The sequence below is a fragment of the Corvus brachyrhynchos genome, unplaced genomic scaffold (assembly GCF_000691975.1).
Source record: "Corvus brachyrhynchos isolate BGI_N302 unplaced genomic scaffold, ASM69197v1 scaffold467, whole genome shotgun sequence".
Classification (NCBI taxonomy): Eukaryota; Metazoa; Chordata; class Aves; order Passeriformes; family Corvidae; genus Corvus; species Corvus brachyrhynchos.
The window spans coordinates 256,143-269,200 of NW_008239309.1; positions in this window are offsets into that span (position 1 = coordinate 256,143).

Here is a 13,058-nt window from a genome sequence, read left to right on the forward strand (position 1 = left end):
GGGAACCATCGCACCTGCCCTGCTCACCGGGAGCCGCCAGCGCCCCTGCCGGCTGCGAGCGGAACTGCACCCGAGGGGAAAGGGCCCGACAGCCGAGAGGGCTGGGGCTGGGTTTGTGCTTCTGTCTGCTGTTACTGCCGCAGTTATTGTTGTTTGTTTGCCTTGTTATACACACATAGATATATAATAGTAAAGAACTGTTATTCCTATTTCCCACATCTTTGCCTAAAAGCCCTTGATTTCAAAATTATAATAACTCAGAGGGAAAGGGGTTACATCTGCCACTTCAAGGGAGGCTTCTGCCTTCCTTAGCAGACACCTGTCTTTCAAACGAAGACAATTATGTGCTCCCCTTTCTCAAAAACCTCCCATGCTTTGTTGCCCCACATGATGTCATCAATGTACTACAAGTGTTCTGGAGCCTCACCCTTTTCAAGTGCAGTCTGGATCAATCTGTAGCAAATCCACAGCAGGCAGGGCTGTGTTTCTACCCCTGGGGCAGTTCCAGGTGTACTGGATGTCCCCCCAGGTGAACAGAAATTGTAGCCTGCACTCTGCTGCTAAAGGAAAAGAGAAAAACGCATTAGTCATGCTGATGGCGGCACCACTCTGCTGCCTTGGAGTCCAGTTCATACTGAAGTTGCAGCATGCTGGGCACAGCAGCACTCAGTGGTGGTGTGACTTCATTCAGACCACAATAGTCCACTGTCAGTTTCCACTCTCCATCAGATTTACACATTGGCCATATAGGACTGTTAAAGGTTGAGTGAATCTTGGTGACCACTCCCTGACTCTCAAGCTCACAAATCATCTCATGGATGGGTATCACAGAATCTTGGTCAGCGCAGCACTGCCAATGGTGCACTGTGATAGCAACCAGTACCTGTTGTTCTTCTACCCTCAGCAGTCCCACAGCAGAAAGGTCCTCTGGCACACCAGGCAAAGTATTCAGCTGTCTGATTTCTTCTGTATCCACACCAGCTATCCCAAAACCCCAAAAATGCCCTTTTGGGTCTTTGAAACACCCTCTGCTGAGGTAATCTATGCCAAGGATGCACAGGAACTTTGGGTCCATCACAATGAGGTGTTTTTGACATTCATTCCTAGTTGGGGTCACTTCAGCTTCCAGTACAGTTAGCTGTTGGGATCCCCCTGTCACCCCAGAAATACAGATTGATTCTGCTACCATGTATCTTCATGGTATCAGGGTATATTGTGCCATCAGATCCACATAGTCCAATAGATCCAATTGCCTCTCCTGGCTGGAGGCAAGGCCTGTCTAGTTCTGGTCCTAGTACTTGTTGCTCTTGTCTGGTAAATATGAATTGGAGATCCCTTCAAGAAGATCAGAAGCAACATTAGCCCTTCTATTCTGTCTGAGAACTTGCCCACTGGACACTGGATCAGCTTTTATCCTTGAAGAATTTCCTGTGATGGTTGTTTTTCCCCTCAGCTAATGTACCTGTGCTGCTGGGGCTCAGGTGGGTGGGTTTTCCATCCCACTTTGTCACATCCTCTGCATGGCCACCCAGGTAAAAACACAGGTGTGCACCTTACCTCTTGAACAGGGGAATATTTGCGCCCAATAGCAGTCTGGTCTGTACTAGCAGGGCACAGGACATTTCCTCTCTAGTTTGCTCAAGTCTTTCAACTCTCTCAGCAGTCTTGGACAGTCTCAACAGCTGAGGCACAGGTTGACAGGGAGGAAAAAACATAATCTTCATGTTACCAGAGTCGGGTAGCAATCTGAAGCACTGTTTGTTTTCTTTCTTTCAATGCCAATGAGTTGGTCTACAATAATGGCGCACTCTATACAAATTTAGGCCACATGAATTGTGTACACTGGACCTCATCTGGATCCACAGGGGGACTGCTCATTATTCAAATCCCTATAGACTATGTCCAGCACAGTTAATTCTCTCAGTTACTGGATACCTTTTTCCATGGTGTTCCACCTGCTTGGGTGCACTACTAAATCATCCTTGAGAGTACCTTTCCTTCATTCTTTACAGGATTCAACTCCAGGGTCTGAGTTTCTGTCCTCTTCCCAGTCTCCTCATCAGTGCCCACATCCCAGGACAGGGATCCCAGCTGCCTGGCTTCACTACCAGCTGGTTTTGTATCATGGGCTGCAATATCCCAGCATTGGACCAGGCAGGTCCCCAGGGGCTCTCATGAGTGGTGGCTGAAATCTTCTTGCGCATCTCACAGCTCACCCAGGGATAGAAATGGGGTGATTATCTCTGGCCCTGCCTCTTCCTCCTGTTAGGAGGACTCTGCTTCCTCCTCATTCCTCACTGTGTGAACTGATTTGATATTGGATTTCTTCTTCTGTATAGGGGCGACTGCTACCAGCAGAGGTTGTTCCTCTGGTTCAGGTGCAGTTTGAGAGGCCACAGTGCCTGTTGGACTGCTTTCCTCCTCCTCCCCTGAGGGTGCTGCTTAGGGATAAGCAGTGCTGAGGAATAAGCAGTGTCCAGGAAACAGTAGCAGGGTCCAGCACACATAAGTTCTCCTGGCTGGAGTTGCCACAGCATTCTCCTTGCAAATATTCTGTCATTTTAACAGAGTTTCTGTAATTGGTCAGGGGTGAATTTCCAAGCCATTGGAGCAGAGAATTTCCCCAAAAACTGACCATTTTCTCCCACATTCCATGCCACTCATGACTACCCACCCTTGGGGCAGATCTCTGAATAACCTCCTTAGAAATCTCTTTTGTAACTCTAAACATGCTGTGGACCATGAGGAGGCCAGACTGAGGAGGCTTGGCAGACCTAACAACGTGAACATGCTTTCCTTAATATCCAAAGGGAATTCAAAATCCTCAAAAGCTGTTGTAACAGGCCTGAAGGAAGAAAAGGTGGTGAAAAGATGGGGGAAATCATTCACCCCACAGGCTGGGTACAATTATTGATGAATTTCCCAATGTAGCGCCCCAGGCCAGGGCAGGAGAGCAGCACTGAATACACATCCGAAAATATCCTCATTGCCCTTGATGTTATCATGCCATAAACTGATGTCACACAGTACAGCAACAGATCAATTCTGATCACTCTCACTGCTCTGAAAGAGATCCCCATGGTGTGTACATACAGGAATATATAAAGAATTATGTACCACACCCACAGGAACAGACCAAGCAACAGTGGCTCCCTACCTAACAGAGCAAAGTTTCCTACTCGCTCTGATCAGGTGTCGTAATCCAGACCATTTGTGCCTCACAGTGGGCACCAATTAAAGGCTGTCATCATTTAGGAGTGGCACTCCCTAACTGACAGCTCCCCCTCTGCCCACAGTTGCTCTTTTTCCCTTTCTAGTGGGAGATACAAAAGGCAGAGATCACAGGTTGAAATAAAAACAATTTACTGGAAACAGCAATGAGATAGGAAAACAAAGAGTAACAGAACAATATTAATAAGAAAATTATACAAAAAGAGGATTATTTAAATGCAAAAATTGCTCACCAACCAGACCAACATGGCAAGACCTCAAGACAATGAACAAAATGGTGGACGGACCCTCTGCACACCACCTATTCCTTCCCAACCAAAATCCACACCACACTCCTCCTCAGAAGCAAGTGTCCCTCACTTTGACACCCTGCAGCAGTGACATGCATAGTATAGAACAACAACATAGACACACCTAGGGGGCTCCAGGCTCTGCCCCCTCATGGCTAATGTGAAAATACAAGAAAAAATTAACCCAATCCTGGCCAAAAACCAGGACACTCTACAAAAAAATAGTATGAAATATTTCACTTCTATAGTAGACTGAAACCACACTCATAGGGTTTATGGAAGCACTTCCAGCTGATATTTTGGTCAATGACCATGTTCAATTCTCCATTCATTCATTCAATCAATTCCCTATTCACAGCTATCTGAATCATATTCTCTAGAAGATATAAACCCCTATGTCCCTTGGCTTTCATAACGTACTACCCCAGCATCAATAAATGAACAGAAAAGAGTACAACTGTCCACTGTGTAGCATACATTTGTTTTCTTTCTAGATCTCTTCTGTTTCACCCAAACACACACCAAGTATAGCTGGTTTCAAGTTGCTATCCAATTTTCAATTAAACAAATTTGTTATACAAAATAGGAAGAACAGGCCAAATACTTACTCTCTCTATTTCACGGTCAAATAATGCTGCAAAACAAATGCCTTGAAATCAAAGCTTACGTTTTAAACGAGACTGTCTAAATATTTTTATAAAACAGGGTTTCCTCTTTTATAATAGAATAAAGAATTGAATACCAACAATGGAAATCTATTTCTTCACCAAATTTCTGTCTTCCCTCCATGCATATACACTGCATGTTTCTGTATGGTTCCCCAGGAATAATAGATTGCTGGCAGATACTCAATTTTTTTAGAAAACACCATTTATTTGGAGAGGAAAAGAATGCATAAGTACTGTAGTTTTGACTATGCTTGTTTGTGTAAAAAGATAAACACCTATGGCAACTCAAAATACATTATCTTCAGAAGCTCCTTTCCATTCTGTAATAACCAATACTCCTCCAAAAGGGCTACAGCACTAATTCCAGGCACTCCTAGGTGTCTTGTAAGGTACCCACTACATTTCCATGAATCCCAGCAGAATAAGGCAAGAAAAGGACATCCCAGGGAGTTCTCTTGACCAGTATTTTGTCATTCATCATCAGAGCTCTCCCTTGAAAATTGCTGCAATAATTTTTCCATCAAAACATAAGTATTTTATCATGAATTTTGAGAAGAAATTAAATCTGGTTGTAACAACATTGCATGGATTTAATGTCTGGCAGATTGAGGAAAAATCAGCCTACAGGAAAGACCGAAGACCTCAAGCCACACTATGCAAGTTTCAGACCTACTCATATCGCTGAGGCTGCGAGGCTTGAGGCTATTAACTCCAGAACACATTGGTGTCATTACAGCAAAACAACTAAAGACTCGAACTGTGTGTGACCAGTCCATTGAAATCAAACCGAATTTGCTCATTTCAAGTCAAATATAGGAATGAGCTGGTGTTAAAATGCTAATCAGATCAACCTCTCTGATGAAACTCATTCTTTCAGTATGCATCATTTGAACAGATTTATCTTACATAGCTAAATAAAGCGCTTCTTTGAAGCTCTCCACAATATACATGGAAAAATACTGGAAATCTTCTGCAGCTCTCTAAACCACTGCAATCAGTTTGCTCAGATGACATTAATTTTTGAGGCACTTCGTTCCTTTATACTGAAAACGCATTGAAAACCACATAGGGCTGCAGCTTTAATCTAGCATCCTTTATTACTATATTTGTTATTTAACTTGAATCTGTCAATAAGCTTATGATCTTATGCCAGATTTATTACCTGCCTCACAAAACTCAGTGGAGTTAGAGTAGCTCAAAACAGGTTTGATCTGGCAGAAAAATATCAGGCTTTCAATATACAGAGACAACCTTTTAGACCATGAACTCTGTTATCTCTGAAGTGAACATGGAAGACTTACTTTTCTGTCTTCTCTTCATGGCATGCAGATTAAGTTGGTGATCAAGAACACTAAAGAGTTAATAAAGGAATGTTTTTTTCAGATACAGTTGTATGAAAATCTCCTCGAGGGTGGGGTTTGTTTGGATAGGGGAGCTGGGGGGTGCTTTTCTGGTTTTTTGATTGGGCAAGAGAAACACTTGCTTATGCTTGCTAGTTTTTTTCATTCTAAAGGAAATACAAGCATATGTTTTGCCTGGACTGGTAAATCTTTGTGTCAGTTTTGCAAGGCACTTGAATATCTTTCTCTTTCTCTCTCTCTCTCTCACACACACAATTACAGTATCACATGTAACTGGGAACAAAGACTACAGGGAACAGAGTTTAATGGACTGTGATTACTGTTCTGGAACAGATTGAGTCTCTTTATAGCCTATGAGAAGATGATGTGAACTGAATTCAAACAAAGAACTGATAATGGATTTTACTGAAAGCTACACAGTTAAAAAGGACACTCTCATAATTCATAGCCATAGAAGGTACCTCAAATAAAAAAGGGATTTTAAAAACTAAGAGATGGATTACATGTAGAACAATAGATTTAAACATTTTATCTCTATATAGTACTTTACTCTCAAGAAAGGAAAATTAATAATTCTATTTACTTTTATTTTAAATATTTTCATTACTAAATAGTATTATGTTTTGTCTATCTTGCACTAATACAGTAACTGGCCCTTCTTGTTGTTCAGGCAGTTCTGTTCATGTTTCTAACATAAGCCTCTGTTATTACCAAATCAAATCAACTGTACTTCAACGAATGCTTTAAAAATAAAGCATATTTCATGTCAGCCATTCCATTTCCCTATACTTCTTACTCCAAATCAGCTACCCAGACATTTTCTTCTTCTCCCAAGATGAGGGAAGAGGTGATTTTTCATCTATTTGTAATGATTCTTCTGGACTTGTTCACAGCATGGGGGAGGGAAGCACCTCATCCCTGCATAAATACCTCCCTTTGTATCATTTCTGATGTGCTATCCTAGGTGTCTGTTTTCTTTAATCTGATATCTCTCCAAGCAGTGGAGGCTGCCTGTTTCTGAGTAAACAGCTTATGAATTTTAGAGAGTAGATGAGAAAATCGATTTAAAATACATTAACTATAGTGTTATCAGCTTCAAATTCTACCTTTTATACAAGAAGGAAAACCCTGTTTGTAAATCAGAATAGGCCTTATTAAAATCCTTACCAAATGAGATTGAAATACTAAAACAATGCATAGAACTTGCTGTGTTGTTATTAGTAAAACTGATTAGTTAACTAGTAAAAATCACCAAACATCTCACTTTCTGATTTCTGAGACACATTTTCAAATGCCATTTCAATAATGTCTGTCTTAAGAACTGATCCAGTATTAAAACTGGGCCCCAAATCTAGCCCAAATAGATGAATCTTCATGGTCTTTTTTCACTGTATTAAAGAGGATTAGTTCTGCATATGAACAATCATTTCTGTACCTCTAATTACATTGTACAAGTATTTTAAAAATGAAATACTGTCAAGTTTGTAATAAGCAAGCTCAAGCTCAAGTTTTTGTAATAGGTAATTTTCTTCTAACTTTGAATCCTCCCACCAGACACCCACATTGTCCTCGTCTTTTTGTACTGCCTGTGCTACAGACATCTCCACTAGAAAAGACTCAAACAATTACCTAATGGTGCAGAGCTATCATGACAGCGCTTGCTGCTGTGCACCCCATTTCAATGAGAATGTGTTTTGTATGACTCAGAATGAATCAGACTGAGGAAAGAGAACTGCAGTCCCCAAAATAATAAACAGCAGCATACAATTTGGAAGATCTTATGCTGCTTAATCATCACTGCCCCACAATTAATTGCCTTGTACATTATATATTGCATACCTAAATAGGACACACTTGAGGATGTATGACCATGTTTATAATGAGTTCCACAAATATTAATCAAGGCCCTTTGTTGAAAATATCAAGCCCTAATCAATCATAAACAGGTACTGATATAATTCTAGATGCCTTAGCAAAAGACATCAAGACATTAAGATTTGCCATTGCCATACCCATGCTTCTGTCCCCACAAGCCAGACCCATGCTGTGAAAGCACCTGTGAAAGGGGTGCAAATCACTTAGGAGGCTGAAAACCCCTTCTTCCAACTATCCAACACATCAACATGATGAGTTGTGGACTCAAGATTCTCTAGAGTGGAGAATGTTTATTCATACAGCCCTTTCACACAGTCAGACTCAAAGCTAACAGAATGCTGAATGTTTTTAGAGGATCAACAACTGTCTACCAAAGTCCTCCAAACAAACAGCGAGATTGCTTCTTATTTAACACAGCCCAGCTGCCAGGTCTTCACAGCAAAGCCACACACATGTTATGAGACACCTAACAACTCCCATCCTTAGCCATGTGTGTGTAGTTGGGGCACTGCCCTTGGGGAGAGATGGGTACTGGCAGACCCCTACCTCTGCAGACCTCACGTGAATCTTCTCTGCAGAAGTACACAACTTACAGACAGTGCTACACCAGAACTTGGCTCTACCCAGTAATCAGAGCTGTGTAACTTTTCACATGCTCCCCAAACTGGGTCAGATTCATTTTCTAGAATGGTTATGTCAAATTCTGTGTAAGATACACACTCCGAAGGTATGTCTTAGCCTAGCCAAAGCTTCTACTGAGTCCTCCAGCTGATGAGTGCTGCTCTCTCACTCTTGGTCGGAACCCCACTACCACCTCTTGAGCACAGATCCTTGACAGCTGCTTTTAATAAAGAAAATCATATTCTCTTTCTTCATAAAAACAAAAAGGAACAAACTCTTTATTAAAAAACTATCGGCATAGAGTACTTTCAGTAGAAAAGAAAATTAAAAGCTCTCTTAAAGAATACAAACGACAATAAAATTACTGCGTTTCCAAATCATGTTTCTTTTTTTCACTCCCTAATCCTTCATTATTTACTTTCTTGTTTGGTTTGCCTAGCTTTTTTCTTCATATATTGATGCTTCTAAGATCAATGGCTATATAGTCTGCTTCCTCCTACATTTATGTAGAAGACTTCTTTTATTCCATTATTTTCATAATGTCTCTTATTTTCCTGTATTTTTAGACAAAGAGTTTTTGTAGATCAAATTTTAACAATCCACTGTGAAGAGCAATTATCCTCAGTAAAGTCACCAAGTCCAGTTCCTTCACTTTTAGGAAGAGGTCCAATATTTAAAATCACTGCACACAATCAAAAGTCCTTGAGCTGTCCTGTACTGCACCATCTCATGGTCAACTGCATTTGTTTAAAAGACCTTAAAGTACAGCAGTACTCCCTAACTTTTCAGAACAGGATTGCATTTCCTGAGGCAGTGTCTCACTGAGGGGTGTCTCAGCTGCATAGCTTTCCTGAAAACATTTATTTGTGTTTTCAGTTCATTACCTTTGGCCATGAAAAACATGACTATTTCTTAAATCCCTAGGGCTGTAATCTCAGGAACCGCTTCCCCAAGGGATTTCAGCTTTCTCCACAGGACAAAAGGAAGCCAGGGGCATGTTTCTTTGCCAGTTTTACTCCAACATTTATTTAATGTTAACAATGTATATGTCAGCACTTTTTTTACTTTCAAAGGTGGAAATACTGACTATACAGGATAAATTATCTCAGCAGTCAGTAACTATGACTGCTTCTCATTTATACTCTCTTCAGCAACTTTCTCTTCCATCACAGAGGACTGCCTACTGGTTTTGGTTTCCTATCTAGCTACTATTCTGTACTTCCTTACAAGATAAGAGAAAAGACCTCTAGGACCCTCCCAGATAGATCAATAATGACTCAGAGGCCCCACTCAGAGGCTATATTACTAATCTCTACAACACTCTCTCCCTATGGAAAACAAAAGAGGATATTGGAAGGAACTGTATCCTTCCAGGTATCCAGGTATCCAGGTATCTTAACTTCATTTGTTCTTTTTTTCGTCCTTCACCTTTCTGTCAGGCAATCTCCGGAATATCCAAGTACCCGCTTTAGAGAGTGGTTCGGGGAGTGAAGATCTGTTTCGGCCTTTTCTTCTGCAGATCTTGACTGAGAGCACCCTGCAGCCTGAGTTGCATTAGCCTGCTTTCAGGGAGGCTCTCAGAAGCTCACTTAGGGAGAGAATTAACAGCAGGGAGGAAATGCAGACCTGGACTGGCAGTGCATTAATCCACTGGACTGTCTGAACACACAGATCCCCCTGGGCGTTCAAAACTGAACTAGTATTTGTAGTCTGGTTCCTGCATCCCCTTTGAGAATGGCCTTGAGGTCAATGCTGAAATTGTTCCGAGAAAAGAGGCTAGACACACACAGAGAAAAAAGATCTTTATTGGTATGCTTTTCATTTAAAATGAGCCAATAAATTTAAATCTCAGTAATCCCAATTATAAGATATTGAAGTGACCAAAAGCACAAATAAACCCTAGACTTTTTTGACCCATATACCCTGTCAAATCAACACTTCTGTGTGTCCAGGCCCAATAACTAATACCACAAGGAAAAGGTTTGTATTTATTCTGTGCTAAATAAAAGATAGGTTTCATGACTGAAGGGGACTATTATCATCAGATCTATTGCTTAAGGCAGTTCACTGAACGCCCCTAGTGAACTTCCCCAGTTGAGTTGAGCACAGAACTTCTGTTTGAATCTTAGAAAGATATCCAAGTAACTAGGGAAAATGGAAATATTGTCTACCATGCAGATAGCCATAAAAAAAGAGCTGGAGAGATACAAAACTTAAAAACTACTTTCTGGGTTGAAATTTCTTATGGAATACAGCAGTGAGTTTTTATGGACAGATTTTGGCAGTAGCAGGGAATACAGGGGTGGCTCCTGTGAGAAGCTGCCAGAAGCCTCCCCCATGTCCAACTGAGCCAGTACCAGCTGGCTCCAGAACAGAGCCAAGGGTAGGCCAATCAGAGATAATAACCTGTGATAACATTATTAAAAAGGAAAAAAAGTTATTGTGCAGATGTAATTGCAGCCAAAGAAGAGTGGACTGAGAATATGTGAGAGGAACAGCTCTATACACACCAAGGTCAGTGGAGAAGCAGGGGCAGGAGGTACTCCAGGCACCAGAGCAGAGATTCCCCTGCAGACCATGGTGAGACAGCTGTGCCCCTGCAGCCCATGGAGATCCACGGTGGAGCAGAGATCCAGCTGCAGCTCCTGGAGGAGTCCCACATCAGAGCAAGTGGATGCCTGAAAGGAGGCTGCGAACCTGTGGGAGGCCTTTGCTGGAGCAGGGTCCTGGCAGGGACCTGTGAGCTCATGAAGAGAGGAGCCCACACTGGAGCAGGTTTCCCGGTAGGACTTGTGACCCTGAGGGGGACCCACACTGGAGCAGGCTGTGCCTGAAGGACTGCACCCAGTGCAAAGGGACCCATGCTGGAGCAGTTAATGGAGAACTGCTGCCGGTGGGATGGACTCACACTGGAGAAGTTTGTGGAGGACTGTCTCCTGTGGGAGGGACATCACATTGGAGCAGGGGAAGGGGTCCCCTCCCTGAGCAGAGGCAGGAGCAACTTGTGATGAACTGACCCTAACCCCTATTCCCTGTGTCCCTGTGCCACTGGAGGGAAGGAGGCAGAGCTGGGAAGGAGGGAGGCATGGGGGGAAGATGTTTTTAAGATTTGTTTTACTTCTTATTATTCTGATCTGATTTTGATTAGCAATAAATTCAGTTAATATCCCCAATTCAAGTCTGTTTTGCCCTTAACAGTATTCAGTGAGTGATCTGTTCTGGTCCTTATCTTAACCCGTGAACCTTTGTGATATTTTCTCTCGCCTGTCCAGCTGAGTTGGGAGTGACTGAGAAGCTCTGGTGAGTGCCTGGAATCCGGCCATGGTCAACACACCACAGATAATGAGGAGCATTCCCAGGCTCTGGGGTACAGATATTTCAGATTTCTGCAAAAATATTGTCATCCACATCTTAATTCCATGTGTCCATATAACTGCTTGTTAATTTTAAGGATTTTGTTTATTTAACAGCTTAACTGTAGTTTATATTGAGGGAAACACTGTGCCATTATCTACACACAATAATGGGGAAAAGATTTATTTGTACTTTAGTAAGTAGACCAACATTAAGAATGTTGAAATATGAAGAACTACACTTGGAAAAAAACATTAACCGTGGACTAAACATACTGTCGCTCAGTAGAGTCAATTCAAAAGCAAAACTGCTGTGAAGTTAATTACTAAAGAATGGGTTTGAAAATGCACATACTTAAAATGATGAAAAAATATAATTCAGAAAGCCACAGTTCACAAAAATTTTTTACTATCTTCTTTATAAGCCTGTGAGAGACTGGTCTGTTAATGGTTAATGGCTCAAACAATTGATGCTTAACCTCCCAGGTGCAGAGGGCTGCACACCCATCATCAGAGACTCACAGAGAAAACTCCCCTCTGGAGAAGCACCTCACATGCAGCCTGAAGGTATTCACCCCTGCTGATGGGCCAAAATTGATTCAATTCCCTGATGTCAGAGGCAGCTGTAATGTCTTAGGAGGTGCTCTAAACCATCAAAGACTTCCAAAGTGTCCTGTGATCCAAATTATTACATCATGCAGTGTAAAATTCCCTGAGTTAGGGAAATTACCTTGGTGTTCCCACCTGAAAATGAGCGAATACAAACTCAGTGGATTCTTTGTTTCATAGGGTTCCCCCACCTGTGACAAATCAAGACAATGGGCATCACTTGGACATCACTGGGACCCTCACCATGGAGAAGACCAAAAGAAGAGGGCCAACAGAACCCATGAAGTGGTGATATTTTTTCTACTGAGTCTTCCTATCACTCTTTCTCTTCCCACCCTCCCACCCCACCTTTTCCTGTTTCTTCCTATCTCTCCCTCTCTCCCCCACATTTACTGTTAAATAAAAATCCATACTGACTTTGGCATATGGTCTCATTTGCACCTTAATTCAGGCAGACATTTCCCTAATAATTTTAACAACCGGATCTTAAAAAAGCCTTTAGGAGAAAATCTTATTTCACTGTTTGAACCAAAACTTCACAGTCTCTAAAACTGCCATTCATGCAAAAGGTTCAGTCTAGGGCCATGAGCCCAGTGTTTCACTTAAGATTAAATTAAGGGATACTTACAGTAGTATATATACACGAATTATTGTAAATTATGAATTTCAACCAGTAAGGGGATGATTTGATCAATTTTTCTTGCTGGGAGTAACATCAAATATAATGTGCCATGGTGCTCATTGAGATCCTGAAGACAGGAACCTTTCAGCATCTATTTGAGTCTTGAACTGGAAGTTTCCTTGGAAGATGAAATGTTGTTTCCTTAAGGAAAAATATGGGTCTGGAGGACATTTTTCAGATACAGAAAATCTGTGAGAAACCAGATATATTTCAACATATCTAAAAATTTCCATATACAAATATCAAGTGATTGTAAGAACAAAATCCTTTTCCTAAAAACAAAATATTCCTGGTTTTCATTAAGATGCAGTTATGAACTATCCTAAATATGCTATCAACCAAGGATAAAATGTTCCTTCAACGTGATG